Source organism: Cricetulus griseus, assembly GCF_003668045.3.
Source record: "Cricetulus griseus strain 17A/GY chromosome 1 unlocalized genomic scaffold, alternate assembly CriGri-PICRH-1.0 chr1_0, whole genome shotgun sequence".
Classification (NCBI taxonomy): Eukaryota; Metazoa; Chordata; class Mammalia; order Rodentia; family Cricetidae; genus Cricetulus; species Cricetulus griseus.
The window spans coordinates 76,439,006-76,464,379 of NW_023276806.1; the positions used below are offsets into that span (position 1 = coordinate 76,439,006).

Below are 25,374 nucleotides of genomic sequence, written 5' to 3' on the forward strand. Positions count from 1 at the left end.
TTATTTCAACAGACTTGACCACTTTACACTTACTACTAACTTCTTTCCCTCTATTCATGTCTGTACTCAGTCTTTCATTTATTGGTAAATTTTAAGTTGGCACATACAACCATACACCTTCTGGGTGTAATGTAAACTGTCAGCACAATTACACATTGTATAATGTTTAAATTAAGGTAACCATTTATTCTCATCATCATTGACTATCTTTATGATAAAATATTCAGTAGTCTTTCCTCATTTTAGCTTTTTCCTTTTGGTTTGAGACCAAGCTGGTGTTATGTGTGTATTAGAAAACTGATGTATGTTATCTGGCTATAACCACTGAGCTGAAGCAGGATGTCCACACTTCTGAAAGTTATCTCACTTCTATCGAACTAGACTCTAAACATAGGTTTTCTTTTTAAAAATCTTGTTCTGTTACTCTCTCACAATTTCTGCTTCTGAGTTGATCCCATGTCTTGTTTTTTTTTTTTTTTTTTTTTTTTTTTGCTATTGCTTTACATAATTGCTGTGAAGAACGGTGAGAAAAATTGCCTAAGCCTGTATAATTTCTATTTACAGCTATTTATTTTAAGTAATAGATAGGGAGAGTAAGATTCACACAGAATATGCACACAGTCTGCTAACTTTTGACAAGTGTTTCCACCCATGAAGCCTGCACCTCTGTTATTATAACAATACTTTAAAGTATGAACCATTTCCCTTGTGATACTGCTTATCCAACGTTGTTTTTTTTCACTGTGAGTAAACCAGTGGGTGAGTTGTGTTCTATTTCTCTGCTCAAAGAGAATAAATCTCATCCATGATGTATGTATCTTTGACTTAGTCCATTTTAAGTTATATTCTTTCATTGTTTCAATAAATATAATTATTTTATTCACATTTCTGTTCTTTCCACAATATGGTCCATAATTAAAGAAACTTCCACAATTATTCACAGCATATAACATTTTTTGGGAAATATTCTGATCATTCAAAAGTAACTAGGTGAAGGATTGCTGGATTGTGGAATCCATGTGTTTTAAGCTTTATATAAAAAATGCCCATGTTTTATTTTTGGTTGTGAGCCTAGCCTTTAATGGCTGAGCCATCTCTCCAGCTCTCCATGTTTTATTTTTAAAAACAAAACTTGAAGCATTTTTAAAACCACTGCTGTTAATAAAAACCTCACTTGTATTGTCACTCATAAATATGAATATTAATTGTCACTTCTGAAAAGCCCAGTGTCACTAATAAAATACAGACATAGCAAGAGCCACTCCTTCTCAGGATGTCCCATTTACTAAACTTGGTATTAAGTTTTAATCATTTAAGAAATTTCATGTGGAATGCTGCTGTATTACATCAAAGTAAAACTTAATTGGTTTGAAAATAGCTTTTCACCACTTATATTGTTACAACTTTAAAGTTGTTCTTTCAATCAGAGACCACTCCAGATCATATGATGCATTTTGGTGGCTTCTCCAAAGATAAGTTTAATTAAATTAGTTTCAAAATATAAACACTATACATATAGCAAAATATCTATGTTTATTTTTGTATTATCAACCTATCTTTTAGGCAAACTGTATATGTGTACTTAAGTACATGAATAAAGAACAACTAAGAAAAACTCTTTTTTTGGTGTGTCGATATATTCAGGTTTATAAGTTACAGAAAGGGGAGGTGATTATCGCTTGCGTGCAGAAATTCAAGTGTGTGTACATGTATTCTGCTAGAGTGAAGTTTGCTGTTGAGGATCTTCACAATTAGTCCTCATTATGTTTTTATAAAGGCCCTCTCACTAAACTTGTAGTTTGATGATTTATATAATTACTGCATAACAAACCCCAGGGATCCTCTGTCATCTTCCTTTGCTCTTGAATCATAGGCATGTGTCATCACACCCAGGTTTAGCTGGGTGCATGGACTTCCTGCTTGTGCTTCAAACACATGCCTATTTAGGTATATCTCACAGAATACAAGAAAAAGAAACTAATTATGTAAAGTAGAAAGACTTGGATTCATTCCACAATTAATTTCAACTCTAATTAGTTCTGCTTTTCTGAATTTCTATGGGATATTAATAATATGAAATTTTCATTCCAGCTCTGAATGATAGATTGAATGGATATGTCACCTGATGTCTACAATCCCATCCTTGTTATTTTTAAATATTATCAATGCTTTGGTTTTCAGATGGATATTTATTATATGTTAATAAGTTAATTATGGTTTATAGGTTTATAACATCCATTCTTATAATTTCTCAATGTTTTATTTGCTTTAAATTTCTAATTTGTCAATACCAGAACAGAATGACCTTGTTTTCTCTGATATATATAAATCAGGGCTCCTATTGAGCTCTTCAGTTCAAACTTTATATACATGTTGCTTCTATATATTTTGCATTCTGTTGTAATAATTAAATGAAGTGGCTTAAGACTCCTTCTAACTGCTTTAGAAATAGTGACTTTTTAAAATTATAGCTTAGTGTTTGTTTTATGCTCATCTGTCTATCTATCTATAATCTATCTATCTACTTACCTATTTATCTAACTAATATCTATCAATCATCTATCTATCATCTAGCTACTCATCCATTTTTCATCTATCGACTTATATCTAATAGGCCTATAATCTTTAAGTTCTCCATCATATGCAGTAATTCTCAGATATTTTAACCTCATGTGGGAAATTACCAATACAGAGCCAGGTGAAAATACAAGGGAATTTAATAGTGAAAAGCCTTACTTACACAGTGACCTAGGCAGACAGCAGGGCAGCAGTAAATACAGCAAGCCGAAGATGAAAGGGAAAGAAGGGGGCACCACATGAGCATCCCTCACTCTTAAACCTTCCCTACATCACCCTGACCATGTCCTTGCAGGCATGGTCAGGAACACCTGTAGCCAGCCCCTTGGCAGGGGTGGGTACAGCATCCCCTACAATTCCCATTTTAGTCTAAAAGAGGATTAAAACTTAACAGTGAAAAGTATCCAAAATTAACAGTCATAAAGGTGAAATATAAGAAGAAACAACAATCTGCTTATGTCACATCCTAACTATGCCTATTTTAACTATACCCTAAAGTCATCTGAAAGAGGTGTCTAAGTCTAAACACTTCCTTCCAATCCCAACCATAAACAATAAGAAGCTATCCCTAACTAGTTATATACACTATTCAAAGTGAACAATGGGGGAAAGTGGGCACAGCAACCTCCAAGTTACTTCCTGCTGAAATGGGATGACAATAGCCTTGTGGGGTCCTGTGGGAAGAAAATGTTAGTACAGTGAAAGTCTTGAATGGATTGTATCCAATCCATGTTAGATGGGATTCGCTTGATTGAAGATCAAGCCAGAGTATCCATTGAAATGGAGCAAGTTGGATCCAGTGCAGTCAAGGAGGTATGGCCGATTTTCTCTCCAGGGTGTCCAGGGATTGCTGTCAGGCAGGTCTTCATTGGCTGTGAGGGGCTCAAAACATAAATGTTAGCAAAGAAATGTTTGCTTATGTAAGATTGCATACTAGAAAAGGCAACCAAAGGAGCATAGCAATTATGAGAGGGTGTACACCTTGAAAGAAACAACTAAGAAAAGACAAAGACAGTCCCCAAATTCTTCTCTTAGTCTGTATTACATCAATTGGCTTCTTGATACAATACAGAAACTCTAAAGTTTAGTTAAACAACGTGGTTGGATTTTAGAGGAGGAAAGCCAAATCTACCTCTAAATCCAGCATTGGTTTAACTGAATAGGGACTAGGAAATAAAGATAAATAGAGTTCTTTGAGAGACAGCTATAAAGTTTACCATATGGCATGTTCCTTTTTTTATGGTTATAGTTACCTTCTCTTAAGTATCTACCCAGGTAGTGCTCTTGAACTTTTTGAGATGCGTTTTTCTGTGAAGATAAAAGCAAAACACTTCCCTTTCCTTTGGGAGGTTTCTATTTAGTTTATGAGACATACCTTAGTAGGATACCTGTCATTTCTCCTGGTTGAGATGTTTTACCTTTTCAACTAAAATCTTGATCAACTTTGATGGTATGCAAAGTTTTTCTTCTCCTGTGGAAACCAATGCAAATCCCCTAACCTATCATAACACATGCCCTGGTTTCCATACAGAGGTTAGCACATCTTTGAAGTATACCGGCTGATTCAGTTCATCAATTTTTTCCCCATAGACGAGTGTCTTTTTGCAGCTGTTTGTCCTTTCTCATTGGAGTTAACAAAGTTTAGTGTAAATAAGGCATTATGTAACCTATGTGTTGGGGGTTTTGTCTTCCAAGCCTGTTTATGGAACATCTCCTTTAGTGTCCTATTAGATCTCTCAACCACTGCTTGTCCTGTAGGATTGTGTGGTATACCAGTGACATGATTTATGCTATAATATTTGAAAAACTGTTCCAATTTTGTAGAGACATATGCTAGATTATTGTCAGTTTTTATTTGTTCAGGTATACCTATAAATGCCATCACCTCTAGCAGGTGTGTAATAACAGAATCAGCTTAATCAGAGTTAAGAGCAGTAGCCCATTGGAACCCTGAGAATGTGTCTACAATATGATGTACATATTTTAAATTTCCAAATTCTGCAAAGTGAAAGACATCCATGGGCCAAACATCATTTCTCCAAATGCCCTTACGATTACAGCATGCTGGCAATGGAATTTGTTTATAAAAGGAACAAGTAGGACAATTTCTCACTATCTGCTTGGCTTGTTGCCAAGTGATGGAGACATCCTTTTTCAAACATTTGCTATTTATATGATGTTTCTTATGAAATTCTGAGGCTTCTAGTACAATTCCAATTAATAATCGATCAATCTCATCATTGCCTTGTGATAGTGGGCCTGGCAGACCCGTATGGGATCTGAGCTGTGTAATGTACATAGGATTATTTCTGTTTCTGATTGTTTCCTGTAATTGTATAAACAGTGAAGTTAATTCTGTATTATCTGGAACGAATTTTGCAGGCTCAATGTGTAACACAACTCTCTCTGCATATTGAGAATCAGTAACTATATTAAGAGGTTCTTTAAAATCCATGAGTACCATGAGAATTGCATATAATTCTGCCTTCTGTACAGATTTATATGGACTTTGAACTACTTTACTTATTTCACCTGCTTTATAATCTGCCTTAGCAGATTTGTTGGCATCAGTGTAGAAGGTAAGAACTGCAGAAATTGGAGTTTGTCTTACAATACATGGAAGAATCCAGACTGTCTTTTATGAATTTAATTCTGTCAGTTTTGGGATAGTTGGTGCTAATTGTTCCCAAAAAGTCAGTAAGACCTATTTGCCATTATTCATTATCCTTCCATAAGGAGGAAATTTCTTCATTAGTTAAAGGTACTATAATTTCTGCTGGATCTTTTCCAGTCAGTTGATGGAGTCTTAATTTGCCTTTTAAAATCAAATCAGAAATCTTTTCTATATTTGTCTTTAACTTTTTATTCTGTTTATGTGGCAGAAATATCTACTCCAATATGGTGTCTTCCCTCTGCTTCAGAATCCCAGAAGGATATTCTCTGGATGGCAAGATAACCAGGATACAGCCTAAATCAAGGTATATCTGATCTACATGTGCATCCAATATTCTCTTTTCTACCCATTGTTACTCTTTTTCTGCCTCCGCGAATAATATTATTGGACTCTTTAGGTCCTTATCACCTTTAAGGGACACTTTTTAAATGCTTTAAGTCATGCACTTCTACCCCAAAAAACGTCTGTAATTGAGAAATTTACCTTGGCAGCTTCTGAAGACTATTAAAAGTTTGATAACGATCCTTTCTAATTTGTACCTTTTGAGGTCTGATTCTTTGTAAGTCTATCTTATAACCTAAACAGTTAATAGAATCTCCTCTTTGTATCTTTTCTGGGGCTATCTTTATCCCCCAATGAGGCAGAACTTCCTTCACCATGTCAAATATACATTCCCAGTTCTCCTTATTAGAATCTGATAAAAGAATATAATCCATGTAATGATAAACAAGACATTATGAAAATTTCTTACAAATTATTTTCAAAGGTTGCTGTACAAAGTGTTGACACAAAGTAGAACTACTTAGCAGTCCTTGTGGCAAAACCCTCCACTGGTATCTCCTAACTGGCTGTGAATTATTAAGAGATGGTACAGTAAATGCAAATTTTTCTCTATCGTTTTCCTGTAATGGTATTGTGAAAAAACGGTCTTCCAGATCAATGACTATGATTGGCCACCCTTTAGGTATCAAGGAAGGTAATGGCATTCCAGGTTGCAGAGAGCCCATTGTTTGAATTACCTTATTTACGGTTCTCAGGTCTGTCAGCATTCTCCACTTACCTGACTTCTTTTTGAAAACAATTATAGGAGAATTCCAAGGCTGGTAGATACCTCTATGTGTCCATCCTCTAGCTGTTCCTACACTAACTTTTCTAAAGCCTCTAGCTTCTCAGAGGTCATAGGTCATTGTCCTACCCAAGCAGGTTCATCTGTAAACCACTGCAATGGCAGGGCCTTTGGCTCCTCTGAAGTTCTATCATTTGTTCCTTGTTTCTGTACATCCTGGATGGTTGGTAACTGTTTTCCAAAGCATCATACCAGATCTTTTCTACTATCTAAAGATTGTACATAATTTGTATCCAACACTGGAGCAATATTAATCTGAGTATTACATTGCTGTAAGAAATCACGACCCCAGAGATTTATAGATATATCTGCCAAATATGGTTTCAGTCTCCCTTTCTGTCCTTCTGGTCCAATGCAGACCACGAAGTGAACACTATGTCAAACTCTCAATAGAGTTCCAATTCCTCAAAATTGTACATTCGCCCCTCTAATAGGCCATTTCTGAGGCCAGGTATTTTGGGTAATAATATGCACATATGCCCGTTATGTTTGCTAAGCCAGTAATAACTTTATTATTAATTTTCACTTTCAACTGAGGTCTTTTATCATTAATAGAAGTTTGCCAAAATATGCGTTTCTCATTTTGTCCAGTCAGATTTGATTTTCATTGCTAGTTAAACAACCATCTAGAGCAGTATTATTTTTTACAAAAGGCAAAGAACTGTCTATTCATCCTGTGAGAAATTGTCTTCCACTGCTACTGGGACAACCGGACCTTTCTTGATATGGGGACTTCTTGAGGCCCCCCTGGGGTTTCCCGGCCTTAACTGGTTTCCTTGCATGTCCCTGGTCGATCTACATTCATTGGTCCAGTGTCTGCCCTTAAAACATCTTCTACGCAATCCAGAAGGCAGTGGCCTTCCATATAAGGCATTGTTGAAATTCCTTTGTCTACAATTTCTCTTAATATGTCCCATTGTACCACAGCTGAAACATCTAGGTTCCTGGCACTTTGTGGTCTGATGAGGAAGGCTCTTCCTACCCAAGGTTCTGGTGCTTAGTAGTGATAAACTCTGGCCTCTTGGTACCTATGTTGACCTCTGTAAGGCGCTTCTCCTTCCCAGGCCCTTGTGTGCTCATTTCTAGAACTTTTAATCTCCTGATGCCTTTTTAAACCTTTTAAGATGGCTTGGCCTACCTAAGTTTCAGTATCTTGCACATTATAGTCAATGTTGGCTGCATGACAAACAAATTCTTCTAGTGAAGCTGATCTGATCTTAAAGGCAAAAGTATTCTTTTGCATATTGGGTTTGCATTTTCATAAGCTATTGGATATATATAATTGATTGTCTTGTTTCTGGATCTGTTACCTGTAATTCTACTGCCCTTGTTATCCTTTGTAACAAGGCCTGGAAGTGTTCTGTGGGTCCCTGTTCTATCCTGGTATAAGAGTCTAGGTGTTCTCCTGGCACACGAACCTTATCCCAGGTGTTTAATGCTGCTTTCATCCATAGCAACAGTATATGGTGTTATATTCAGCCTGAGCCTGTGGGTTAGCATAAATACTCTCACCAAGAATCTTATCTAGGAGGGCTTCAAAACCTTCCTTTATGCCCTGACACTCAAGGAGCTTCACTGCTGTCCTCACCAATGCCTTCCACTGGATTTGGCATGAATTCTCATGTACAGCTGCCACCAGTCTTTCCCAGTCCATGGGCATTATCCTGTTAAAGGTTGCCCATGAATGTAATAGCTGTTTTACATATGGGCTATGGAGACTATATGAGACAACTGATTCTTTAATATTCTCAAGATCCTTCAGCTGTATAGACTGCCATACATAAGCAATCTGTCCCTGAGGGTGTATCTTACAAGGTGGCTTTTCTACCATGTTAGCTGGGTACACTGATGATGTATGAGTAACAATGTTAGAAGAATAGTCATGATACCTTGGTGGAGTAGGTGCCTCAGAGTGGAGTGATTCTGTCTCTGAGGCATCCCAATGATCTTTAAGCCTAGTAATGTTATCCTCATGAAAAGTTTCAATTTCCTGAATCATAAATATTCCAAGCATGTTAGTGAATCTGTAAATTACTCTAACTGCTCCTCTACATGTTTTTTCTAGGTCTTTAATATGTTTGTCCTTAGACAGCATCTGGATAGTATGAAAACTGCCTTCTATGTATTGGAGTCTAGATTTGAGGTCATGATTTGCTCATCTTGAATCCTCAGCAATTGACCGTATGGACATATCTAATATTTCAGCCATGTTCTATAAATTATTTTCCAAACATTCAAATCTAGACTCAAATTTTGATCTGCTACCTTATATGCTTCCCTAATTGATTGAATGACATTCTCCAATTCATAGACCCTATTCTGGGTATTTTGCATCTTTGCATCTAGTTTCTGGATTACAGTGCCTATCTGAGATTCTAGCTGGCTGCAGATGTTTAGTTAGTCATGGTCCTCTGACAGCCTAGCCACTAAAGCCTCAGACATGGAAGATCTCTATGTGTTTATCTTATCATAAATACTCTGCATTTCTTCTTGGGTAACAGACAGCTGTCTTTAGCATGTTGGACACAGAGCCAAGCTTATAATCCAACTTCTGTTCCACTTGCTGCACAATTGTGGCCTGACCTAATCTGTTCTCCAAAACCTCATTGCATAAAGCTGTTATTTCCTGTAAGCAGGTGATGAGGTTATCTTTGTCCCTGTTCATGAGACTTCCAGCTAGTAATGTTATTTGTACCAGCAAGCTAACTCTCATTACTGCATATAAGCAGTTAACTGGCAGATCAGCATCCTCCTCGAACATTGAATTCATGTAATAAGCAAAGATATTACCAATTGTAGAAAATAATAAATATTCCGTCATGAAATTACCTGATTTCCACTCCAGATGCAGTAACTATCTTTGGCCAGCAGGTGGCGAAGACATTCAGCTAGTCAACGCAGCCTGTGGCAGCAGTCCGTCAGGCAAGATGACGGTGGTGGTGGCTGAGCTGAGGTCACAAAGACAGTGGCTGGGCTTAGCTGGAAGTGTATGGCCTTGTGGCTGCAACCACTAAAAGCAGCACAGCTTTATATCCACTGCAGCTAGGGGAAGCTGTGGGACCTGCTAAAAGCTTACACCTTTCCCAAGGTCTAATCAGCTCAAGGGCAGGAGGCCTCTGGGCACAGGCAGGCAGCAATCTGGCTGGTCCTGTGCATGCACAGCTAGAAACTGTGGCGGTAAAATCGTGGGGAGGTCTGGAGAACTCTCCCAGCTGGGCAGACTGTTCTGAGTGGCTCAGCAGCAGTGGGAATGCACTTCTGTGACAAAGGGGGTCAGCTGTGAGCTAGGAGCATCTGTGGAGAAAGGGAGCGTTTTCCCAGCCAGCTAGTCCTCTGTTCTGGTAGGACCCCGGGGCTCTCCCAAATGGGGCCTAGGTTTACAATATCCTGCTCCTGACAACCAGATAATGTGGGAAATTATTAATTCAGAGCCACGTAAGAATACAAAGGAATTTATTCGGGAAAAGCCTTACTTATAAAGTGACCTAGCCAGCTGGAAGGGCAGCAGTAAATACAGCAAGCTGGAGATGAAAGTGAAAGTAAGGGGTGCCACGTGAGTTTCCTCACTCTGAAACCTTCCTTACATCACCCTGACCATGCCCTTGCAGGTGTGGTCAGGGACACCTGTAGCCAGCCCCTAAGCAGGCATGGCTATAGCATCCCCTACATTAACCATTTCTAGGAAACTAGAGTCCAATATTAATGAATTCTCTAAAAGCTGAATGATAAATTTCAATTCACCATGTGGTCATTTTTTACATTGATTCATTTTGATGTATTTGGAATAGGAGGGTTCTACTGGGATAATTACATGTATTTCTTCTTTTTAGACCCCTTCTTACTTACCTGTACATTTTATTCTTCACTTCAGCCTGGGGGTCCATTTTAACTTCACATGTCTATTTCCTCACTTATAAAAGAAAATTATATTTGACCTTAGACGTTGATTCATTTTAGGTACCATGATAATCTGTAGCTCCATGCAATTTCCTAAAATAACATGAGTTAATCCATGTTTGATTAAATATAGAATAAAAAACTAGAGAGGCTGATTTGGTAATTTTAATATTTGTGAGCAGTGATGCAATTAACATGAGTATATGGGTATCTCAAAGAAAATATATCATTCAAATCCTTTCTAAAACTTTAGCAATCTTTTTGTTATGTAATATTGATATTGTAGTTTAATTACATTTCTCTCTTTAAACCTTTCCATATACCTCTACCTACTCTTGTTCAAATTCATGATTTATTTTTCATTAATTGCTACTGCATTTACGTGTGTGTGTGTGTGTGTGTGTGTGTGTGTGTGTGTGTGTGTCTGTATGTATTTCTAAATATAACCTGTTGAGTCTATGTAATGTTACTTTTATGTATATCTACAGGGCTGGCTGTTTGGTACTGGACAACCAATTGGTGTAATGATGTGCCAACATGGTACATAAAGTACAAAAAAACAGATTTAAATCAAACATCATGCTGAAAGTGTTAAATTAATCCACATGATAAATGTAGGTAATTAGAATTAAATGACTAATTCAATGATCTTCAAACTCTCAATGGAATATGAGAGTTATATTAAACATGAAAAATTCAGGGTGTTCTATGAAGCAATTGTTAAGAACATTATCTAAGTTCAAATGTATACCTAAGAGATTTTGTTTATAATTGGAAACATGCTCATACCATTTCAGGAAGATTATTTCATTATGTTCAGAAAATTGATAAGGTATTAGTTATATTTGCTCTATATCTAATATCTACTTATGAGTGAATATCTACCATGTTTTTCTTTCAGTGTCTGGGTTACCTCATGAAGGACAGTTTCTTTTAGTTCCATCATTCTGACTGTGAATTTCAAGATGTCATTGCTTTTTCCACTGAGTAGTATTCCATTGTGTATATGTACCACATTTTCTTTATCCATTCTCTGGTTGAGGGGCATCTATGTTGCTTCCAGGGTCTGGCTATTAAAAATAATTCTGCTATAAACATAGTTGCACAGATGTTCTTGTGGTAAGAATGTATATTCCTTGGGCATAAGTCTAATAGTTGCTTTGCTTGATCTTGAGGTAGACTGATTCCCATTTTCCTGAGAAACTGCCTTATTGATTTCCAAAGTGGCTGTACCAATTTTCATTCCCACCAGCCATGGAAGAGTGCCCCCCACTGTCACGTCTATCTCGACCAGCAAGAAGGACACGACCACGACTCTTCTTCAAGCAGTTTACTCAGGAACCTTGTACATCAGCTTCTCCTTCTACTTCTACCTCAGCTTCTCTCTCTGCTTCTATTAGCTTCTTCTATATTTCCCAGCCCTCTGGCAAGCCCTTAAAAGCAAGCTCATTACCGCATTAACTCATGACACCTGGTGATCCTGGATAGGTCACAGCTGGAGGAGGCACACCAGATCCACTAAGCGCTTCCAAATAAGGCTTGTTTACAGCTAAGCTCCGTCTCCCTGGCATCCAGCCAGGTGCTGTCTTGGGGCTGTGGCTCCCCACACCCCACAATTCCAGAGAATCTAGCCAACAAGGAGGACCCTAAGAGAGACATACATGTACCCCAAAGAAGTGGAAAGGGACAAGATCTCCTGAGTAAATTGGGAGCCCAGGGGAGGGAAGAAGGAGAAAGAGTAGGGGAAAAAGAAGAGGGAGAAGAAAATGAGGGATCACGAAGGTTGAGTTGGGGGAAGAACAGAGGAGAGCAAGTAAAGAGATACTTTAACAAAGGTAGCTGTTATGGACTTAACAAGAAATATGGTACCAGGGATCCACAAGGATGACCCCAACTAAGAATCTAAGCAATAATGGAGAGGCTACCATAAATGCTGTCATAGATCCTTCATCTAGTAGCTGATGGAAACAGAAGCAGAGATTCACAGGTTAGCACTGAGCCACACTCCTAAAATCCAGTTGTAGAGAGGGATGAGAGATGATCAAAGGTGTCAAGACTACACTGGTGATATCCACAGAAACAACTGACCTGAGAAAGTGAGAGCTCATGGACTCCAAACTGAAAGCTGTAGAACCAGCATAAGACAGAATCAAGCCAGCTGAATGTGGGTGTCTGTTAGCTGGCCTGGGCAGTCTATGGGGCCTCTGGGAATGTAATTAATATTTATCCCTAGTGCATGCATGGGCTTTGGGAACACAATCCCTATGGAGAGATACTCTCAACCTAGATACATGTTGGAGAGGCCTAGGTCCTGCCCCAAATGATATGACAGACTGTGATGATCCCCCATGGGAGACCTTACCTTCCCTGAGGATTGGATGTGGGGTTAGATTGGGAGCTGTTGGGTGAAATGGAAGGACTGGAGGGAGAGGGAACTGGGATTGCTATATAAAACATTTTTTAATTTACATAAAATTTCATTTAAAAAGAGAAAATACCAGTTAAAAAAATAGCCAGAACCTGGAAGCAACCTAGATGCCCCTAAACCAAAGAATTGATAGAGAAAATGTAATACATATACATAATGGAATACTAATCAGCAGAAAAAAAAACAATATAATCTTGAAATTTAGAGAAGAATGGATGGAACTAGAAGAAACAATTCTGAGCGAGGTAACCCAATCACAGAAAGACAAACATGGTATGTACTCACTCATTTGTGGATTTTAGACATAGAGTAAAGGATTACCAGTCTATAATCCACACTGCCAGAGAAGCTCGAAAACAAGGAGGATGCTAAGACAGGCATACATGGTCACCTATACAAGGGGAAAGGGACAAGATCTCCTGAGCAAATTGAGAGCATGGGAGGAGAGGGGAGGGAGCTAGGAGAATGAGAAGGGGAGAAGAGGAAGGGTGAGGAGGACATGAGGGAGCAGAAAGGTTGAGACCGGGAAGGATACAAGAAAACAAGAAAGGAAATGCCATAATAGAGGGAGACATTTTAGGTTTAAAGAGAAATCAGGCACTAGGGAAATGTCTGGAGATCTACAAAGATGTCACTAACTAACAATCTAAGCAACAGAGGAGATGCTGCCTTAAATGCCCACCCCTGATAATGAGATTGATTACTAACTTATAAGCCATCCTATAGCCTTCATTGAGAAGCTGGTGGAAGTAGAAGCAGACACCCACAACTATTCACTTAACTGAACTAAAATCATTTCAGAGAAGGACGAGTGATGAGCAAAGGGGTCTAGACCAGGCTGGTGAAACACACAGAAACATCTGACCTGAACAATGGGGAGATCTTGGTCCCAAGACTGATAGCTGGGAAACCAGCATGGGACTGACCCCATGAACATGGGTTTCAGTGAGGAGACCTCAGAAATCTCTGGGACCTCCTGTAGTAGATCAGTACTTATCCCTAGCATAGATGTGGACTTTGGGAGTGCATACCACATAGAGGGATACTCCCTGAGCCAAGACATATGGGGATGGGCCTAGGCCCTATCACAAAGGATATGATAGATACTGATGACCCCACAAGGGAAGGCCTCACAAGCAGTTGGTAGTAGAAAGGATATGTGATAGGTAGGGTTTTAGTTGAGGGGGGAGGTAGGGTAGGAGGGGAGGTAAAGGGGACTGGGATTGACATGTAAACCAATCTTGTTTCTAATTCAAATAAAAAAATCTGCAAAAACAGATTTTATAATGTATCATATAGAATGCAAATTATTTCCCAAGGTGAAAAATATCAAAAATAAAGTAGAACCAAGTTTAAAAAATTGGATACCTTGTATATTGTTGTGATACATTTGTTCTGGGGAGATATGAAAAAATATCTACTTGTCCCAAGTAGGGAAACAAATAATGGCAAGACAAGGTCAAGATATCCCCTTATTTTAAGATTTATCAGTTTTACTGGGGTTATTTACAATAATATGGATGGATTACTTACAAGAGCATATATCATTCAAGGAAAGCTAGAAAGAAAAAAAAAAAACATGTCAGTAATGATGGCAGCTCATGGAAACTGAAAATTTGGGAAACACTGCACAATCTGCTTGCAGCTCAACAGGGTGGACAAAGTTCAGTTGTTCTGAGACATTTACAGGCAGGTCTTCTTGTATGCCAGTGGCCCTCAGAATTCCTTATTGTTCATATATGTTTGGGGATGTAGAACCTAGGTGAATTTGCTTGGTGTCAGTTACTTCCTGACTTTTTTTTTTTTTTTGCCTTTTCTTTCGTTTTTAATTTAAATTAGAAACAAGCTTGTTTTACATGTCAATCCCAGTTCCCTCTCTCTCCCCTCCTCCCCTGTCCCCAATAACATCCTCTCCTGTCCCCTTTTGAGTTGTTTATTTTCTGAGGTTAATATATTGCCCTGAAGCATGGAATGATTTACCTCTTAGAACACCCTGCTAGTTCATTTACCTTTTAATATCTATGTTTTAATAAGCTTCCTTTCAAGACAGCTTAACCTGGGAGAAAACTGCCACACAAAATGGATATTACTTCTTATTATCAATTTGTTATTAAACATTATAAAATCATAATAAGCATTTATTTCAGGCCCCAACATTTCAAATTTTTACTTCTGGAACCAAAGACACTTCTATGAATGATATTATGCTACAATTTCATTGAACTTGTCAGGATACTTTTTCTGTATGCAACAAAAAAGGACTAATTCCTATTGTAATCAATTAGCATTTGTAGTTCCATTTAAAAGTGTAAAGACATTAACATCAGTATAACTACAAAATATTCTCAAATTTTAGAATGCTTATTTTTTTAAAATCATATTTATTTGGAAAATTATCATACTTGGAAAAGAACATTTCTTTAAGAAACTATTTTGCATAACCATACTTCATTTTTTTCCTTAAATTTGAATGTGTTTAACGTGATCATCTACCGTAGTTTCCTGCTAGATTTTGATTTCTAAAAGAGCTAAAAGAATACCATTATTGTAAAAACCATACTCAAATGAATTACACATAATGTTAGAATTGGAATCCTATGAATTTTTTGGAAATTAAAACAATAAAGTATTTTCAAGTAGTTTTGGCAGTGTCTTGATTCTATATGTTTGTAAACACATAGATATATAAACACATACCTTATAGATACTTTGAGAATTTTTAAAAGAAAATTGAGAATGATGCAGCATATTTTATTTTCAAAATAATTATAAGTTTGAAATCATATTTAGAATAAATTCACTCATATAATAAGTACAAAATTTGCCAGGGCATCTTCCATAATATTTTTCTGGAAAAATATTATAAATTATTTATGTTTCATTTTAGTAGATATATAAAATATTATTATTCTCATTGAATAAAAAGTATTACAGTTTTGTCATGTTGTTTCTATCAAGATAACGCTAGTTTCTATCAAATTAATGTTCCTTACATTTAAACTTTTGGATATGTATATCACACACTCTATGTATTTCACTGTTTAACTGTCCAGTCTATCATTTGATATTCTACTGTCATTTTTTTCTGTCCTTTCTATTCTTTCTCTGTCTGCTTTATTCCTACTATCTATTACTCTGCCATCTATCTATTCATTCACTTATCCTTATACATTTATAAGTATTATTTTCCTCCCCACAGGACACAAAGCTAGTGTCTTAAACAACAAATCCAATGTTCACACAAATCGTGGTATCACAGATTTGGCTTCTCTGGCATCTTTTTTCCACTGATGGCTAATCTGTTTTTGTTTGTTTGTTTGTTTGTTTGTTTGTTCTTCTTCACAATGTTGTCCCTCTATTCATGTACACTTTCAGAACTTTCTTGCTTTTCTTGCTATAGCAGTTTTATTACTAGGGTATCATTTTTAATTGTAGCTTAATCATCTCTTTGACACTGCCTTCTGAGAAACTAAGGAGTAGGAAATCACATAAATTCAGGACAAGCAATGTCATCTATAACAATACATGTGAAAATAAAATGTTAGAAAGCAAAACTGTGGGAATATTAGCTTATTTATTACTTCACATCAGTAAACATTGTGTCACTGTGACAAAATACATAAGACAAACAAACCAGTTTTAAAAAATAGAAAAGGTTATTTTCATTAGGGTTATAATGGTTTTAGAGATTGGTCAGCTGCCTCCATTGTTCTAGGTCTGAGATGAAGCAGAATGCCATGGGGGTGACATGATAGCAGTAGAGTTTTCTGACATCATTGTAGCCAGTAGACAAGCAAGAAAGAAAAGACAAAAGACACACATTCATAGCCATGTGTCAGTCACATGATTTCCAAGAAGCTTCCATATCTGTGACTTTAATTAATGGAGGATAGAGTTTTCATGATTCAGTTGTCTATATTCCTCACCCCCAATATTGGTGCCCTGAAAACCAAGCCCAAATTATTTTTAGCTTTAGCTTTCTCCTCTAGCCATTTCCTACAATCTGATATTCTTATTCTAATTCGTCTACACTAACTGTCTTGAGACCCCGGAAATTTAACAAAACAATTTCTTTGGTTAGCCCTTGTACCATATTTGGGTGAAAGAAAGTCATAGAAACTTGAGTACCAAAGTGAGCATATATTTTATTCATCAATCATATATATGTCTGGTAAGTATAAATTTAGTAGCATTCATTTGACTTTTATTTATAAAGAAAAAGTAGCTTTCCTTGATACACAAAATCAAGTTCATTGCTATCATTTCTACACAGCATTATTCACATTTCTAGGTAATTTGAACACCCTTCCCTAATTTTACATATACTAAAGTACACCTCCTTGGATGTATTAATGTTATTTGCTCTGTCTAGTTCCCCCTAAATTTAACATGATTTTTGTTTAGCTAAGCTACTTCTTTCTAGTAAAGAAGGAAATCCCTCACAATCCTGTTGACAAATTAGGGAAGCTCCTTCCATTATGGTCCCCCCCCCCCCGCAGTGGACTAGGACTTCTGCTATGATTAGCTGACATAAAGCTTCCTTTAATTTTAGTCAGATGTCATGTTTTGTCACATGATGAGAATGTGAACAACACAAACAGGAATAATTATAATGCTACCTTTAATAGTGAATAGGTATGTAATTGAGACAATTATATCTTCCATTGGTATTATTGAAATGCTGGTTTGATTACCTAAAAAATAAATGATTAATTTTTGTTCTTGACTCATTTCTTCCTCAAATTTTCAATAATTCACTACTAATTCTATCATGTTGACAATTTTTAAAACAGCACTACAAATGACTGGATTAGAATCCATCACAATGCTTTTATAAAAGCTATTATAAAAATTACTTTGTGCATTTCGCTGATCACTTGGAGGTGCTACCATTTCCATTCTCTCTGCTCATTCATATAGTTAATATTAGTCTTGCAGTGCTCCAAACTATGGAGAATTCCCAGTACCCTTTTCACTGAAGATATTGATTAATACATAAGATGGAAATAAAATTTTCTTTTAGTGTAGTCTCTTGAGTGGAGACACTTTTAAAAATATTTCAACACTTTTCATTCCATCACAATCTAATACCAACTAACTATGCATTCGATATTAGAAGTGAAGGTGCAAATAATGCACAGATGTATCATGCTGAGTTGTCCTTGAACTTCCCATGGACTGTCAGTTCCATCACCTCAAATGCTGCCTTGGGGGACTGTACTTGAGAAACTCTCCACTGCATATCTTCTTTAATTTCCAATTTGTCATTTACATGGAGAACAGAGTCATCACTCTACTTTAACCAAAAAGAAAAAAAAAAAAAGGATCACAATGAGAAGTGAAAGGCCAAAGACTCCAGGTATTATAGTTTGTTTCTACAGTTTGTTAGAAACAATAAAGTAGCAGAAAGTTTTAAAATTCTGTGAAGTTTAAAAGGTGTTGCAATGCTGTAAGCAATTCAGAGCTAATGATATACTCTGTAAAATATAACAGTGAGATATTTTGATAATTAATATTGTATTGATGTAATATAAGCTTGTATATACTTATATTTGGTTGTAATGGTCAGGCAGTAGCTTTTTCTTCTCAGGAAGTCTAGATTAAAGAGTTTCATTATCTTTTGCAGAAAATAGTTGCTAGAAAAGTAACTGTGCATCCTGTAGTAAATTAGAAACAATATAGACATACTTTTAAATTTTATTACTAAAAGAGTTTACTTAAATAAATGTAGTTGTATTCAATACTTTATTAGATTCTTATGAAATATTTTTATACAGCTCTGATTTCAAAGAGTTGTTTGAACAAGAGTCTTCAAAGGATATGCCATCAGTTTGCAGGAGAGCCTTCTTTCTTGAGCGATGAGATCTACACATAATTGTGATTTTAAGGATGAATGTTTATAAGTGGTTAAGTAGTATACAGGCTTATTGAATTGCTATTTGTAAGTTATTCTCAAATACCTATGATTTTTCTAGTCACCGGCAGCTGGCTTAGTCTCTTGAACCTCAGACTCACAGTTCAATCCAGGAAAAGGTGATCAAAAGAATTGAAGTTCCAGAGGGAAAAAAAATGTTGGTTACTATGTTTTTGTTTCCTAGAAATGTCAGAGAAGTGACACCCATGCAGTGTCTTCAATATGGCTGCTTCAAGACTGGGACGATGATAACACCAATAGAAATGACATGTAAGAGGAACAGCTCATCTGGATGTAACACTAGACAAAGAACTACAGGCATCTAAGGAATATTGAGAGCAAGGTAATGGGGAATGTACTTCTGTATATGTTCATCTTATTGATTGTTGAATAAAGTACTGTTTGGCCAATGAGGCAGCAAGTTAGATGGGACTAGGAGCCAAGGAAGATTCTGGGAAATGCTGTAAGGAAGTGGTGATACAGGCAGAAAGTGACATAGCAGGGAGACTCATATTTAAGCAAGGACAAGCAGGAAGTGAGCCATTTCTCCTTTGCTCTTCCCCCTGCTCTCTGCTCTGAGCCACCATGTGATCCAGGGGATGAGGATGCCAGTGGAAGGTGTCCGATAAGATAAGTCTTATAAAATATATAGATTTATGATAATTAATACTGAGCTAGCAAATGAGAAATCCTAGTTATTGGTCAAGCAGCATTTGTACCTAATATAAGTCTCTGTGCATCTCTTTTGGCCATCCACATGACGGGAGGAACTCAAGTGGGTGGCGGAAAGATTTATCGTAACAGAATGGTGTCAGAAGTGGGATTAAATCACTTATTAACTACCCAGAGCTAAGGGAATATTTAAAATGGCTTGTGGACAAGATTTTGCTTCAGTCTCTACTTTGTTAATTGATAGGCTATATTAGAAGCAGCTAGCTCTTAGGAGCCATGTCATAGCTGAAACATTAGCTATATACATTTTAGTCTTATAGTTTTACCCAACTAGAATGAATATGTGAGAAGACATTGCCACATACCACATATATTTTACCATAGAGGACACAATATAATGTGGTACTAAATTCAGGAGACCAATAATAAAAGGATACAGTATCTGTGTGTATAACACATACACACTTCGATATACTGCATTAGTGGCCTAAAATAACATCTTCATAGATACACTATTTATTGCCTATTTTACCCAGTCCTAGTCCTTGGGGCACATAATAGAAAAGGGCCCTGAGAGCTTCTCACTTATTCTCTTACTGGAAGTTTCACCCTTAACTGTCACTCACTAAAAGACTGTGCAGCTAAATTTTGGTGGTGATAACCTCATGGGAGTGTTTGGGATGGTGTCTTTAAGTCAAAAGATAATACAAAATTAAGAGATACCAACAGAAGTTGTATAAGGTTCCTCCAACTTATCCATTAGCCCAAAATCTACCCACACTAGGGTCTTTACATTTATCTGGAAAGTTGCTCTGTTATATTACAGAGCTATTGTAAAGACGGATGGGGTAGCAGATACACAGGATGACAGGGTTTTTGAATACTATCAGCTGTCACAGAAGTAGCTGACATCATAGACTTAAAAGCATTGCTCACTAAAATCTATCTGAGCAGTACTTAGGAAGGGAAAGAATAAAGTGGCATGACATTTTTGTCATTGGACTTCATATAGTTTAGGGTAGGAAGGGAAACAAAAGGAATAGGAAAACCAAGGCTGAAAATTAGTGTTGATTTATGAAGATGTTGTGAGAAGGATAATTTTCGGTTAAGTAAGAGAGACAAGGTCTTAACAATCTTAATTATTATAATTTGCACAAGAACAATTTTCTAATTTAGTAAAGGAAAAGCAGCAAAGAATAAAATAACCAAAATGAGAACAAAAGGAAGAAAGAGAAGAAAAGAAAGAAGGGAAAGGAAAGGGAAAGGATCAGAGCCAGAATGAGATAACCCATAAACAACTATTTACACCCTGGGGCTGGCTTGGAATGTTTAGTTCACAGTATTTATTCAAGTTGCTCCTTTTGTTGATTCCTCCCTGATAGCCACCAAGGGATATTTTTCTTTGAGTTCTGTGTTAGTCTGGATCTGGTCCATGGAAAGGGGACTATGGTTAAAAGGATCTGTTTGGTCACTGAGTAAATGCATCATTATGTTGGACCTGTCCACAGTGACTCTGCAAGATGGAAGCACAACAGGGTCAGACATCAGTGTGCTCATGACAGGATCCAGGAACTCGTGACAGGCATAGGAAAATATATCCCACAAGATGTTGGATAATACCAATGGAAAGCCCTTGAATCATATAGAAACAAGTATCATTATGGATACTGAGCAGGTTTAATATAATATTTATGATTTTCTATCCCTATGTAAATGTTCTTACCTATATCAGTATCTATATATCTTCAGTTAGAGAAAAGTAAGTCATGAATTTGAGAGATAGTAGGGTAGGGTATATATATGGGAGCTATTGAAGAGAGAATAGGGAAGAAGAATGAAGTTATTATATTATAATTTCAAAACATTAAAACTTATAAATTATTCTCTGGAGATAGTTTTTTCTTTGATACAAGTATAATTGTTAACTTCCCCCAGACAAGAAACGACAAACATGGTCTTTAAAGAAGTGTATAATGCATTGGCCCCTGTGTTATCTACAATCCAGAAACACAAAAGCCTGAAAATAGGAAATATCATGGTCTTAAACCCATTTCAATGATATGAGAAATTGAGCTAAGGTCAAGGTCAAGTTGTGATTGTTTTGCCTGCATGTTTGTCTATGTATCACATTGCATGCTTGGTGCCAAGACAGTCCAGAAGAGGGTATTGACTCACCAGAGACTGGAATTATAGACAGTTGTGAAGTGCTGGGAATCAAACCTGGCTCCCTGGAAGAGAAATTTGGGCTCTGAACCACAGAAATAATTCTCCAGCCGCTTCTTCATTTTTTTTGGACACACTTATAGAAGAATGAACTTAAATATTTTTTGTTAGTTGCCAGTGTTTGCTTGGGGAGTATTAAAATAGAATGCTGAGAAGACCTGTGGGCCTTAAATAGGCAATGGGATCATTTTTACCTGGATTAAGAAGACTTTAAGGTACTGGAGGAACAGCCACAAAGGGTTCGTTGCACAGGAGGAGATATTGAAAACATTTATTCCTATGTGGAATAATAATAATCAGAACAGCTGTGTGTTTTTCTTATTCTAATTGCAACATTTTTAGAATAGTGATTAAAGATGACAGATGAAGCCACAAAATGAAAAAGACAGAAAGAATGTCAATTTGTTGGTTCAGGGTATGGCAGCTGCTGCAAATGAAAGTTCTGAACAAAGTCAGAAATGTGGAGCAGGTAATCAGACTAGATGAAGATACCAGGTAGGAACTCCTGAGTAAAATGCAGGAAAGGAGGAAATTCAATTGGCTTCCTTTCCCTGCCAAGGTGTTTTCTTTTTTTCTTTTTTTTTTGTACAGTGTGACTGAGTTGAGAGGTAATATTCTTAGCTAACTTGAAGAATAATGGGAAGGCTTATCAGACATCAACTCTGCCATGAGGATCAGAGTAAATGATTAGTTCTGTAACACTGTGAGACATCTTTCTGGGGAGGAGCATGTAAGATATGTAGGGCTGATCAAACCTTTGCCTTACAAAGTTTAACACTGTATCATGCTTCATACTCAGGAAATTCTTTCACTAGCCATACACTTACAAAAAACAAACAACAATGACAACAAAGAAACCACCCCCCAAAAGCTAGGTAATGTGTCTATCTTTGGTACATGGTTAGAGAAACAACAAACAAACAAACATCATATTTGACCTTTTCCTGAAGATGACAGAAGAACAAATCTGGGAAGAGACAGTAATTCTAAATTGTTTACCGAGCGAGGAAACTGGTTTCTTAATGCAGTATTTGGCAGGTTGCATACTTCCTTTGCCTAGATTCTTTGTTTGATATAGGACAGGAAACAAATCTACTCTATCCCACACATTTAGTAAGAATTCCTCATTATCACTTTTGTGTTCAAAGGACATTTGATGTCTGCAGCAGCTTTTGAACACCAAGGATAGATACGAAGGAATACACTGATAATACTGTGAAATTCACATCAATTTAACGTCACATTTCAGATATACAGACCTATTTGAATTTGTTAAATGCCACAGATTGTACATTTTGTGTGACAGAGATAATTAGCCCTGGAAAAACTTGCCAACCTGTGATGATAGAAATAAACAGTTATTGGAGGCTCATTTGGAAGGGTCTGTTATAGTTTAGAACAACTGCTTCTGACACAGCTGCGATATTGCTGTCATTTTGCCTGAGGCTACTAGAGACTATGCAGATATTTTTATGGATGATCTTTTTTACTTTACTCTTATAAAGGTCACATTTACACTAAACTATCTTCCTTTATGCATCTCTGTTGTTTAACTTCACTGAGAAATTTAAACAAAGCACAGAGATTAATGTTGAAGGTGCCATGTGAAAGAAGTAACAGTAAAGAAACATAACACATACTGCTCTTATACAATTATTTTAGGCTAAGAATTAAGTTAAATATAAAAAAGGATTGATACATACTAAATTAAATTGAGCTTTGTGTAATACTCCATGCGTTTGAGACCGACATGGTGTACTTAGTGGAATCTAGGACATTCAGGGCTACATTGAAAGATGTTGTCTGAAACTAAATCAAACCAGACTAAACCAAACCAAAACAAGCAAAATAACCACAGTTATTTCAGAAAATCTTTAATAACAGAATAATAGAAAAAATTTAAATACAATAAAAATTAAAACTATAGTGTCATTATTATGTTGAGAAAGATTTCCATGATTTAATTTACAAAATAATAAGTAAATAGAGAAATGCTAAAAAAGTTCTAAGATTGATGTGTTACATTCTGAAATGAAAAATTTAAATAATTCATTATTAAAATATTAATTTTCCATAGTTTATAAAGTTAAGAAAGTATTAGTATTGATCACATTTTAAAATAGAAAATGAATTATTTTCTCATATTATACATCCCAAATATAGTTTCCCCTTCCTCAAATCCTCCTAGCTTTCTCCACCTCCATTCTCCCCCAGATCTATCCCACTCCGTATTTCCTATTCAGAAATGAGCAAGCCTCCAAGAGACAAATGCCAAGTAGGACAAAATAAGAGACAATGGGTCTCAGCATTCCTATTGCTGTGACACTTTATCACAGCTCCTCGTGTTGTATGACCCCCCCTCAAACACACAGTGTTATTCTCCATTTCCTCTTCTTTCATGTTCAGTGTATCTGTTTTTATGTTGAGAGGTCTTTGATCTGCTTGGTCTTGAATTTTGTGTGGAGTGATAAATATGAATATATCTGTATTCTTCTACATGCAAATATCCAGTTTGACCAGCATTATTTACTGAAGATGCTTTCTTTTTTCCTGTGAATATTTCTGGCTTCTTCATCAAAAAATCAGGTACTTATAGGTGTGTGTATTTATGTCTATTTCTTTGATTAATTTCATTAAACAATGTGTCAGTTTTAGGCCAGTTCCATGAGGTTTTTATTATTATAAATCTATAGTACAAATTGAATTTAAGGATGCTGATACCTGCAGTAGCTCTATTATTGTTCAGGGTTGTTTTCACTATCCTCGGTTTTTGTTTTTTAATATGAAGTTGAGAGTTGAAATAGCAAGGTCTCTAGAAAATTGTGTTGGAATTTTTGTGGAGATTGCTTTTGGTATGATGGCCATTTTTCCTATGTTGAATATGCCAATCCATAAACATGGAAAATCTTTCCATCTTCTAATATCTTTTTACATGCTTGAGGAAAAAGTTACTCCAAAATATTTCATATTATTTGGGAATATTAAGAAAGTGCTATTTTCCTGACTTTTTTTTCTTAGTCTATTTGTCATTTATATATGGGAGATCTACTGATTTTTGAGAATATTTTATCCAGTAATTTTTCTGGAAATGTTTATTAGCTGTAGGGTTTCTCTAGTGGAATTTTAGAATATACCACTTGTGTATACTATTATATCATCTGCAAATGATAATAGTTTGATGTCTTTCTAATTGTATCAACTTTATCTCCTTCGGTTGTCTTACTTCTCTAGCTAAAACTTTAAGTACTATATTAAATAAATATGGAGAGAGTGGACAACCTTGTCTTGGTCCTAATTTTGGTAGAATTGCTTTCAGTTCCTCTCACTTTAATTTGATTTTTTTGGTCCTTATTGGTATGTCCCTTATATCCTTAATCTCACTAGGACTTTTATCCTGAAGGGGTTCTAGATATTGTCAAGGGGTTTTTGAACATCTGATGAGATAATCATGTTTTTTTTTTTCTTTCAGTTTATGTGGTGGATTACATTTACTGATTTTCATATGTTGAAACAGCCTGAATCTCTGGGATGAAGTATACGTGATCATGGTGGATAATCTTTTTGAAGTTTTCTTGGATTCAGTTTGTGCTTTTACATCTTTCTTCATAAGGGAAATTGATCTGTATTTCTCTTTCTAAGTTGAGTTTTTATGTAGTTTGGTTTTCAGGGTAATTGTCACCTCATTAAATAAATTAGCAACTGCTCTTTAGTTTCTATTATGTGGAATAATTTGAAGATATTGGCGTTAACTCCTCTTTAAAATTCCAGTAGAATTCTGTGCTAAAGCATTCTAGCACTGGGCTTCATTTGGTTGGGAGATACGAATTACTGGTTTTATTTCACTGGGGTTTATATGTCTACTT

At 36.3% G+C, this 25,374-nt stretch overlaps 1 long non-coding RNA gene across 1 annotated transcript; it reads left to right on the top strand.

The window, feature by feature from the left end:
- The first annotated feature begins 5,456 nt into the window (after positions 1–5,456).
- On the top strand, positions 5,457–25,039 carry LOC118239556. Its single transcript, XR_004772010.1, has 3 exons — positions 5,457–5,555; positions 18,801–18,959; positions 24,981–25,039. It is a non-coding gene; the product is annotated as an uncharacterized LOC118239556 (long non-coding RNA).
- The last annotated feature ends 335 nt before the right edge of the window (positions 25,040–25,374 follow it).